General features: G+C 41.8%; 1 protein-coding gene across 1 annotated transcript in view; it reads right to left on the bottom strand.

Moving 5' to 3' along the window:
• The window catches only part of LOC130370484 (uncharacterized), a 45,542-nt gene extending 35,700 nt beyond the window's left edge, over positions 1–9,842 (bottom strand). Inside the window, exon 1 of the mRNA XM_056576232.1 lies at positions 9,777–9,842. The gene's annotated coding sequence lies outside the window, so the exon portion shown is untranslated. The remainder of the gene's footprint in view (positions 1–9,776) is intronic.
• Positions 9,843–12,310: the final 2,468 nt, after the last annotated feature.

Here is a 12,310-nt window from a genome sequence, read left to right as displayed (position 1 = left end):
AGTTTTTTTCCTTCTTCTTGCGGATGTCTCGCAGCAGGTAGGGTAGGTTGGCGGGAGAGAGCTGGTCTTCCGAGTACGCACAGAGTACCTCCAAGTCTTCTACCTGAAGGTCGAAGCATTTGAGGATGTCCATGGCTGAATTACAGGTGAATCTGGTCTGGTTGTTATCAGCCTCTCTTGTGGTGGAAGGATGCTCAAAAGCCAGGGACGATCGAGGGGACGGTGCAGAATCTGCTGCTGCAGTAGAAGACTTGTTGTTGCTAACATATTCATCGCCACTTGAATAACGGGAGACTGGATATCGCTCAGAAGATTGGGAGTAATGTGATGGGGGAATGTTTGTTGCAGTGGGCGAGAATGAAGTGGAGTGATAATTGCTTGTTTGCTGGCCCGAAGGCCAATGACAATTTGGGGCACCACTTGGCATCGTTTCCGAATATCTAGAAAACTGTCCATCGGAGATGGGCGGTGATGATCTATAGCCAGTGGGCGCCAAGTCCAGAGATCCCAGAGGCCAAGCAGGTGTATGAGTATTCTGGTCTGGCGCTGGCATCTTTATTATCGATTGGAGGCCCGCCTCCTGTCGGGCTCTTGTGATGTGGACATCAATGGAACTCTCCAATTCAGTGGTTGGCTTACTCTGACCAGGGATATAGCCCATAGACCCAGGGTGCATCGATGGGTACATGTGGCTGGGATTCATAGAGGTCCCGGCGTAGACACCATAAGATGCATGGGTAGACCCAGGGACCATGTGAGAAGGCTCACCAACATTTCCAGGGCCTACGTGGGCACTTGGAGGTTGGTAGCGCTGTGGAGAGTCCTGGCTCTCAGGGGAATGGGGGTAATACAGATCGCGGGACATGTTGGCGACCTTCAGAAGGCTGGTTGATGGGGTGAAGGGGCTGGTGCTGATACAAAGCAGGGTTGTTGGAGACAGTCGTCGAGGAAACGCTGCTGCCGACAGCAGCAAGAGAGCTGCTAATATCAGTCAGAGCTAAGAGCGGCCCGGCGGCAGGAGGAAGCAGACTAGGGTCCAACAAACCAAAGCTGAAAATGGTTAGAAAAAAAAAACAGTTATACAGATGGATAACATGTTGACATTTTAGGATCAAGTTATCGTCGTCATCAGGGGCCTCTGGTGAATGGATCCAAGCAGGTTTCCCCGGACCGATCAGGAACAGTCCAATTAGCCACGTCCTAGTTAGCGCAGTCACAGTTCCCTGTTGCAGGTAGGAATTGAAAACATAAATGGCACGACCAACGAAAATCCTGGTAGTAAAGCAAAGAGCTAGCAGGAGGGGCGGGAGCTACTGCTTCTTTATTTGGTACAGACAGAATGATTTGTAACCACAAGCAAACTACTTCATTGGAACATTGATATTACAGGCATATGAAATGGTTGGGGAAGCAGATGGAACAATGAACAAGTTGAAGGGGAACCTTCAAGTTATGCTATTTTCAGAATAGTTTCATACGCATGCTATGAAGAAAAAAATATTACATAATTTCCTTTTCAAGGCAAATTTTCAGAGCTTTTTATCCACAGTAAAAGTAGGTGTTGCAGACCAGGATTCAACCACACGTCTTTGAAGCAGAATCGCTTACATAAGAAAATAGCCATTCTTGACAGCTTCCGTTTAGCATTGTTTTAAAATGCGACTGTAATAATCTGATCGTGCCAGGACGCAGTAATTCTCATAAACCGCAAGACACATGCCTCTCACAGTGATCGCATTTTGTGTTCACCGCGACACATTGCTAATTCAGAGCGTAAATATCTATTGAAAATCCAATAGCTTTTTAACGAAAACGAAATCAGCAGATTTGCGTCTTTCAAAAAGGTGGAAAGTGAAATCTTAATACAGATCCAGCGAAAGTTTGCTTTCAAGTGTGGACGTCAGATCTGTGTTACATTCTGGCGCATGGGCTCACTAAGGCTGCATTGAAACGACATGTGTGGTTGACATGCTAGTTCTTGACCCGTAATCTGTAACCTCTACAAGTAGATGGATAGGGAAACTGCTGTCTAACGGCTACACATACGTTGATTTACTTTTACATTTTGACGCTTTTATCTAGGGGTGCAACGGATCACAAAACTCAAGGTTCGGATCGTTTCGAGGTTTTTGAGTCACGGGTCGGATCAACAACTATCAAGAAAACAAGACAAATGTGACTCTAAATAAAATCTTAAAATGTGTAAACAAAATAAAGTGAAAAATTAGTAATAATAATCCTGCTTCCTTTAAGCATAGTCAATACTTTAAAAAAATTGCAATCTGAGGCATTATTCCTTCTTCTATTTAACATGGATAGTAAATAATCCCCAACCCTGGAAATCCCTAACCCTCCAAATCGAGTACTCTGTGGTGCACTTACCGGAAATGACGATCACGACTGCCGCCGTGGCTCCTCCCCCGCAATAAACATCCCGCTTTGAACGGTGAACTCTTTACGCCTAGCAGCTATAAAAAGCTATAAAAACTACAAAATAACTATTAATGCAGGCTATGTGGAAAATGCGCCGACTTTGGCTCAGCCTGGCTCCGCCTTTTCCGCTACGTAGCTAAGATGTCTGCCGTTGAGTACGGGGAGTGTCCTTCGATCCACACTTCACGATTAGCCCGTTTTGAGTACGGCATCCGGGTCCTTGAGGTATACTTATTTTCGTCGGATCTGAATTGGAACGTACTGCGTACTCAAATTTTGGCTAGCAAGTACGGACAGTACGGGTATTGGAACACGGTAGATACTCAGCTTGGAGAAGCCAGGTATCAAACCAGCGACATTTCCGGTCTACCTCCTGAGCAATCTCACCCCGTTGACGGGCCAAGGGTCTGAAATCATTGGATTGTTTTGTCTATATGTATTTATTAGAGATGCTCCGATCAACATTTTTTGGCCCGATCACCAAAACCGTGATCTGCCAATTGCCGTTCATTGCCGATCACAGAATGGCAGGGGAATGGGAATCTTCCATATCTTTTATCTGTAATCTGGGAAGGTGGCAAGCACCAGTTTCTGTCCCAATAGACTCTTTATTTTTTCTCTTTGGATCCCCCATGGCCGAAACATCAAAGCCACCGCAGAATGTCATATACGGTACTGAAATTTGCCTGCACGCATACTGCTGTCATTAAGGTACTGGAATGTGCCTGCGCGCATTCTGCTGTCATTAAGATACTGAAATGTGCCTGCACGCATTACAGAGATATGCAAGTTCTCATTAAACGACACTGAACAACCGTTAAACTGCCTCCTCAAAGGATCACAGGATGCTCACTTCATCAATTGTCCCGACACCCGCTGGAGTGCACGAATTTATGCAGTGAGACCTGTGGCAAAACACTTGCCCAGAGTGATTGAGGCTCTTGCCTCCATTCTAAGCACATGCAGCCTTGCGAATAACGCTTGAGCTGATGGTGTCAGTGTCAAGAATTATTTTCAGTCGTTTGAGGCCATTGTACTTCTCACCATTTGGGTTAAACTATTGCAGTGTATTGATAACAGGAATGTGATTCTACAATCAGGCAAGATATCGCTTGAGGTAAAGGCGGCCAACGTGAATGCACTGAAAGGTGAGATACAGGCCTTTAGAAATAAATGGGATTCTTTCCTCTCTGAGGCATCATTAATTGCTCAGGAAATGTATATTCCACCTCAATTCAAAGGAGAGGTTAGCCGTGAGAGGAAGAGGTCAGGCGTGAGAGGAAGAGGCTCCCTGGTGAGACCTCGGAGGAAACCCAACAGAAAGACAGTGCAGGTGCTATGGAAGAAATCAACCCTACATTTTATGGTAAAACTATGACTATTATTAGGCCTATATATCATATTGTTACTTTAATGGTGGAAGGTAGCTGATCACCTCTCCCCTATAAGATAGGTTTGACATGGCTCCAGGGAGTAAGTTCACTCTGTTCCTATCTTGTGTGCTTTTTCAAGGGTAAAGCTCACATGTACACCATCGTTCTATATGCATAGTGGTTAATGTATGTTCAAGGGTAAAGCTGTGACCTTGAAAAATATACTATGTAAATCAACATTTGTGGTTAATGTGTGTTCAAGGGTAAAGCTGTGGCCTGGAAAAATATGTTATGTAAATCAACATTTGATGTAAATCTGACCTCATATTATGTAAGGATTGGGTATATAAGGAGCAGGACGAGAATCATTCTGGAGTGTCTTTGCAAACCTCACTCGGCTTCGTTGTTGCTTGCTTGCGGGTAACAATAAAGTCTGTCAATATTTGATCCGGACTCCCCAATACCTTGTGCACTCTTTGTTAGTTGAAGTGATAGAATTCGGTTAGATTTTCTACCACAGTGCAACGTTACGAAACACTGTTTTTCACCACTATTGACCACATAATTAGTGACTTAGATTCTCGCTATCAGACCATAGCAAATAATGTTGAAGAATTTGCTGTCATACTTAAAGTGGGCCGATTAAGTGACAGTGATATTGCCTCTTTGAGTCAGCCACAGATAGCTAAATACAGAAAGGACCTCACACCTCAATTTGAGAGGGAAATCATACATCTCAATTCAATATTTAATGCCACGTCCCCTCACTTTGCAGATGCCTTGGTCTCTTGAATGCAATTTATAAAATGCAACTCCAGAGCATTTTTGGAGGTCTGCATTGCCCGTTGGATTTTTTGCACTCCTGTTGCTGGTGGAGAAAGGGCATTTCATAAACTGAATCTTATCAAGAATTATATGATTATATGCCAAAATATATGTATATTTTGGCATCTAAATGATTAGTGCAACAGGCGGGGAAAAAGCTATGATGTTTTTATATGTCTTTTTTCATGACGTTCATACATTCATATAGTTTAGAAATATCTGTAAAATATTGCTATTGTTTTGATTGCTGATTACTGTGTCTATTAGATTTGTGCACCTGAAAATATGTCAGTTTTCAGTGGATCAGTCTATATGTTTGACTGAATATAATGTTAACATTAAGGGGTTGAATGCGGAAGCCTTTTTACTGAGAAGTTTGCAGCAGTCTATTAGCTTATTTCTGTCTATAGTTACTACAACCCAGGTAAATGTGTCACTAAATACTGACATCTAGTGTACAAAGTAGCCTAGGTAGATAGGTAGGTTTATCATGTTGTTATTCATTTTCTTCAGATGATAATGACTACCCAATTTTGACCCAGTATTACCCAATATTTAATGATTATAAAATGTGAATGAATATATAACATTTAAAATGTATATATGTTATAGAAAATATTTTTAGAATTTTTGGGGGGTGGGGGGCTCCATAACTGAATTCTGTCAGGGGGCCCAGAATTCCTACGGATGTCACTGCCTGCGGTGTAATTATCTGAAATGTATCGTTTTCATTTGAGAAATGCGCTTGGAGCAACTACTGCTCGCACATATGCCAGGGCCACCGAGAAGTACTACCCACATCCACTCGGCTGTTGATTTATTATTTTTAAGACTGACCTGAGAAACCGGTTACAGGGGCATCACCTTGCCATTTGTACACGCTTGAGCTTGCAAGGACAGGCTTGTGCCTCTCTAACTGATACAATGTGTTATTTACAACAAACCTCCATTTGTTTTTGTCCCTACAAAGACGAACCAAATGGCCGGTGCCTTGCCGTCTGGATTAGGCAAAGCCAGGGTCATATACCTTATCAAGGGAGACACTGCATCTTTTCCTTTTGTGCTTTATGCTTTCTTTGGTAGAATACTGACCCTGAACCTTTGGTTCGGTGAGAAGAGGGATAAAAAGCCAAGGAGCTCGTATGGAGAATGCTCCTCACCCACCTGCACTATTCAACCTTACTGTACATTCACAGCAAAAGCTTTAAAGCGATAAACGCCCATTCACTTTCTATTAGATATGCGCGATAAAGCGATAGAAGCGATGAAACGCTTGTTAAGCTGTAAATGAGAGTTGAAAACAGCTCAACTCTATGCAAATGAGCTAGTAGCGTTTCGGCTGTAAATGACCGCCAGCCATTCGGAAAGTAGATGTCTCTCACCGGCGTGGGTCCCAGTAAACGTACGCGGCACGCGCAAGAGCGATATGAGCTGAAAATATTTTTGAAAGTGTTGCGTTTTGAGCTATTTCGGGGATGTTGCATCTTTTACAGCTTTTGGTGTGAACGTACAGTAAGGCTGTATCTTGCTGTATTACATCCTGTAATAAACCATCTACTCGCTCTTCTGATACAACCTGTCAAGCTGCCTTGATTTCCACAATAATTACTATGGTGAAAATACACAACAGAGAGACTATATAAACAGCTAAAAAATACGTTTGTACGTTCATCTGGGATTTACGTCACTCTCAATATGAGGTGTTGTCGTGAGAGAAGATACATTTTAAAGAAAGACTTTATCACACTAACAAGTAACATCTGAGTTGGTTTGCAAATAACTAACTTGCCTCTTCCAAGACTTTAAATGCTCTATTCTGTCCATCCATCGTCATACGTTGTTTCCTCATATCAAACATAAATTGCATTAATTGGAAATGTGCTGCTCCCTGGTAAGTATAAATCAGCAGTTAAAACTAATTTTCACCACCGTCCCGGAAACGCCTCGAAAAACTATCTTAACATTTTGAGTTGTTACTCACTGATACTACAATACATTATGTTGACAAAATAATATATTTATTTCCAGACTAGATTTGTTTAGCTTCAAGATGACAACCAACACCCTCAGTCACAGAACTGTGGTCTACGTGACATTCCACCGTAAATCCACCATGGGGAGGGGGGGGGACTCCCCATGAGCAGCTTTGGGTTTCATTTTGATGTAAATGCAACAGCTCTGCGGTTCCAGGGTGGGGGGTGGCTTGGGTAGAGGTGTTCCTGCGCTGTCTCCAAAGATCATGCAAGAGAAGGTGATGCAGTCGCATTAAACAAAGACGTTGAGCGATGGTGCGATCTATAGGAGACGCAGAGGAACTATCCTGACAAGGCTTTTGTCTGGATAAAAAAACAAGTGGTCAGCGAAATAAAAAATATGTTGGCGTTTTTGCACTTGTAAAAAGTTAATCGCATTTGTAGACGTGAACTCATTCTTGCATGTGGGTGTCTTCATTCATAAAAAAATAAAAACATTCGGGAGTATGCAAATTATTCAAACGAGGTGTAGACTTTGTGCTCAGCCCCGCCTTCTCGAATGAACAAAGAGAGCCATGACAAACGGGGGATTTTACCCCCTCGGTTTTACAAAGGAAAAGTGAGATAAGACATGTAAAAAGGCCTTTACCATTGTTGGCAGCAGTCTCATCGTTTCACTGACCAACACAAACACAAGCGCGCCAGCCAATTGAACGAAGCTCAGTCCTTTTTCCATTTACTTTTTCACATAAGTCCTTTCCACCGACTGCGAACCCGTTCTGGTTCACAGAAAGTGTTGAAAACTTAAACAGAAAAATGAAGTCAGTGCCCATAAAATTCTCTTCGACCCGATATAGAATATTGATCCTCCCGATGACAATTATTTAAGTCCTCGGGACGTCGTTAGTTTTAATCCCTGGTATAAATGTATAGGGTTAGGGCTAGGGTTAGGGCTAACCCTGTACATGAAAATCTTAACTAGGGGAGAGTCCTACTATGAAAGAAATTAACCCCTACATTTTATGGCAAACTATGATTATTATTATGGGAGAAATTAACCATTACTTTTATATTAACAATAAGTATTATCAGGCATATATATATATATCTATCTATCAGGCATATACATTAATGGTGGATAGAAGAAAGAACCATCTCTGGGCTTCATACAGAGCCAGGCAATCTGGGGCTAAGGCGTACTGACGTCCTCCCATTGTCTAGATTGACTGCAGGCGATGACCACAGGCTCAAAGGAATGCATGACTGACCGTCCTTATCAGTAAGGCAATTCTGAGCATGTCCCGAGGGCGGTCATATGCAACACAGCTCAGTATGAAAGGATAAGAGTTGTTGGTCCGGACTCCCCGATTCCTCATGTTTATAGTAAGTTGAAGTTTTAGAACCCTGATAGTTTCTACTACATTATCAGGCCTATATATCGTATAAATACATTAATAGGGGAAAGTAGCTAATCGCCTTTCCCCTATAAGTGAGGTTTAGGGGGTTTACTCTTGGACGCTGCAGTCAACCGCTGCGCGGACAGAGCCCCAAAGTCCAAACATCCACAAAAACCAAGCTGCCAGTGCCCTTTTTTCACCAAATCTCTCTAAATTGGGAACAAGAACAAAATCCCTAACAGTGATAAAATGCATTTTTTCAAAACTGCTTGCCACCGAAAATGCTTGGCCAAAAATGGCCCAAAACATAATTTTCGGTTTCGGCCGAAGGAGTAAAAAGGCCGAAAAAAATACACCAAACATTTTTATTTTTGATAAAAAAATAAAATAGAAAAAACAATAGGGTTGGCTTGGACCCCTAAAAAAAGCTTAATTTCTTAAATTCTTGCTATAAGGTCTGCTGGAATGTTAGAAAACGTTCAGTATTAAATAAATATTTGTATCAAATTTGTAATTGATTTTTTTTATTAAAAAGCAAGACAAAATAGTTTATAAAAAGGACATTTAATTGTTTGATTTATGCAATGGTGAAAAATTAAAGCAAAATGAATAAAAAAACAGCATAAGCAACATTCGGTATTCAGCTTCGGCTTTCAGCCAACTGTTTCAGTATATTCGGTTTCGGTTTCGGCCAAGAATTTATTTCGGTGCATCCCTACTTGTAAGGCAAATCACACTCGCAGCTGGTGGCATGTCAATGGACCTTTAAAAAAAACAAAAAGGACGTTTTGCGAGTACAAGTACATGAGCACAGTATCGTGCCCAAGAGTACTGGTATCGGTATATCCCTAATTATGTATTACCTTTAGATGGTAGTTAATTTATCCCATACTGCAATCGCCAACAAAAAAATCCCATGATGCATTCTGATGTACAAGTCCTATTGTCAACCACCTCTAACTAGTGATGCAAAGTTTGGATCATTTTTCAGCCTACTATGTTAAGGGAGTTTTTCAGCAGACAACTACACGATAGAGCCAACATAAATCAGTCCCCATAATAAGGTATATTTTGGCACAAGACGAACATGTGAGAGGATCCACTTTAGTGCACACATTAAAACGCCACAGAAAAAGGGTCCCTATAAATTGATGAGCAAAACCATGAATGAAATCAATGTGCCACTCAAAGATACAGATAATACGTACCAGATCATAGAAGTGATGCGCATGTGCAAATCCAAGAAGAAATGAACGCTATCAAAGTTCGCAGATACGGATCGCGCACAAGATTCTTTCCGTTAGAGCGACTGTTCATGAATCACACTTGACTAGCCCAAACCTCATACGCCCGTCTAGTCTTCTCTCATCGTTGAGGCACTGCATCCGACATAGCAAAAAAGCAACGTACATCCAGCGGTTTCATTATTTCTGATACACGATATTAAATGGTTGATGGCTCATTTAAAAAGGGAAGATAACAGTAAACAAACTAAACTAGTAAGCTGATAAAACCAGAGGCACTAAACGGCGTGTCCGCGTGGTTTGTGGTTTAGTACCAATCGGTTACCAACACAAACCCGAATTTAGAAAGTATTGGAGGCTTTTATGATATACCTGGATGGCGATAAGCTCAAGAAAGTTCAGAAGTTCAAACTCCAAAGTGAGAGACAACAGCAGGCCAGCCCGTTGAATAGCGTCGCTGGCTGCACTTTTAAACAACATATAGCCTACAACACAGGATAAATGTAATATCACACACCGGGCATATCTTACTTGTCTAATATCGTTGCTTTGTTCGGCTGGGATCCACGACTCCCGACGTCTCTCTTTACAAGGCGATGTTGGTTGTGCGCTTTCAAGCGATGGACCAAAACTCGTGGGTTGCCAGGTCTGCCTTCATCCCCCGACTACGTCTACGGGGTTGCCAAGTCGGCCTTCAAACAATACCTGTTTCTTTCCCAGATGAATTATGAATTGTGGTATTCGCAGTTATTGAGTAGAAGCAGAATACTTCACATCCACAATCATTCATTATTTATATAGGCATGCTTCAGCACCAGACAAGAGAAACACTTAATAATATATATAACATTAGTTTATTAGAAGAATCATTTTAATTTCTCTCACAAATACTCACACAAACACCCTTTTAAGATAAAGATCATGTATGGAAGAAATTAACCATACATTTCAATGGCAAACTATAGAGTATTATCAGGCCTATAGATACATTGATAATGGAAAGCAGCTAAATCGCCTCTCCCCTCCATAGGAGAGACGCGGCGCCAGAGTTTAGACTAGCTGCAGAAGTTGACTATATTTCATATGAATGCATGGCTGACCCTTATCATAAAAGGAGAGTATACATTCTGTAGGTGGGGGCATATCATATGGGGAATAGCTTGGTGTGTGAGAATAAAAAGACAGGGATCTTATGATCGGGAGTGTACGACTACGACGGAGTATTAGGGCCACACTTGAAGAAAATAAATTCTTTTTTAAAATCGATAGAGATTCGACTTTAAAGTCAACATGTCGACATTAAACTCGAAATGTCGAGAATAAAGTTGAAATGTCATGTCGACTTTAATCTCGACGTGTCGACTTTAAACTCGAAATGTCGATAATAAAGTTGAAACATCATATCGACTTTAATCTCGACGGGTCCATTTTCCGTTCCTCTGTCAGCACGCAGACGCTCCGGGCATCCTCCCAAGCGTGCAGCGGATGACACGAAGTAGTCATCCGCTGTAGTAGTGCGGCATTGCCATCAGTGGTTGCATTGACGGTTTTAGTCGCTATATTGTTTGGATGGAGGCCTACACCACAAACAATGACCCCAGGGTTATTGCCTACTACTTCGTGTCATCCGCTGCACGCTTGGGAGGATGCCCGGAGCGTCTGCGTGCTGACAGAGGAACGGAAAATGGACACGTCGATATTAAAGTCGATATGATGTTTCAACTTTATTCTCGACATTTCGAGTTTAATGTCGACATGTTGACTTAAAAGTCGACGTGTCGATTTTAATCTCGTTTTCAATCATCATTGTTCAATCATCATTGTTCAATCATCATTTCAGTCATTGTTATCAGGGCTCGCATCCAAACATACCATTGTTTTTCTTATTCTCGGTTTTACATATTGTGGTAGAAATTAATGATTATATTCTATGGTAAACCATGATTATTACTATATATCTAATGGTAGAAAGCATTTAAAGCGTCTCTGGATTCTGATCCAGGGCTTGACTGGGGTCAGAGCGTATGTTGGAAGAAACCCCCCATAGGAGCAGGAAGATACGGGGTTAACGCGTGCTGACTTCAGACTGGTGTCCTAAATTATTTTGTTAATAATTTGGTTCGACGAACTCATGATTGATTGGGGGCGGAAACCTCGAACAAAAAAACTGCTTTGTGTGTGAATAAAGAAGAAGCCGAGATCCGTTGACCAGCAGTGCTTGGCAAATCATTTGGGTGTTATCGTTGTTGCTTTTTTTTAAAGTCTTTTGTCAATACTTGCTCCGGACACCTCGATTTCTTTTGCTGTGTTTTATATCTCGGTTAAAATCCACCAGAATATCTCCTAAAATAGTGGTTTGCGTTCTAAATGTCCACCCCCAACTGATACTCAACTGATACTATACGTGAACACATTCAGCTCCAAGCTCACATTTCCTGTTTTGATGTCTCTAACGTTTTCTAATGTTTTTCCCAGCACACTGACCAACCTCAGCACATTATACTTTTTTCCATAATATTTGTATATATATATATATGTGCGCGTGTGCCTGTGAGTGAGTGAGTGAGTGAGTGAGTGAGTGAGTGAGTGAGTGAGTGAGTGAGTGAGTGAGTGAGTGAGTGTGTGTGTGTGTGTGTGTGTGCAAACAAATGTTATGTATCAACTGTTAAGTTTCAAACTGGTTACATAAAGACAAACATATTAAACACGATACATTGAGATATAAACTGAATATATTCCAAATATCAAGTCCAGATGAGAGCTCACATTTCCAGTAAGTGATGACCTAACTGGAAACAGTAAGGACATCATTGAAAGCAGCCCCAATCAGTTCAGACACAAGTCAAAAGTAAGACCAGTGTCGTCATCCCACTGAACCTAACTCCAGACTCAACACCCCAGTGCCCTCATCATCATGTCGGGAGACTTTAACCACGTCACCTTGGACAGAGTTCTGCCGACCTTCAAGCAATATGTGAGCTGTCCTACCAGCGAAGAGAGGACCCTGGATCTGATGTATGCTAACATTAAGGATGCATACATCTCCTCTTCTCTCCCCCCTCTGG

The sequence above is a fragment of the Gadus chalcogrammus genome, chromosome 17 (genome assembly GCF_026213295.1).
Source record: "Gadus chalcogrammus isolate NIFS_2021 chromosome 17, NIFS_Gcha_1.0, whole genome shotgun sequence".
Lineage (NCBI taxonomy): Eukaryota > Metazoa > Chordata > Actinopteri > Gadiformes > Gadidae > Gadus > Gadus chalcogrammus.
The sequence above is the reverse complement of the archived record's forward strand: the minus strand, read 5'-3'. Positions and strand labels throughout refer to the sequence as shown.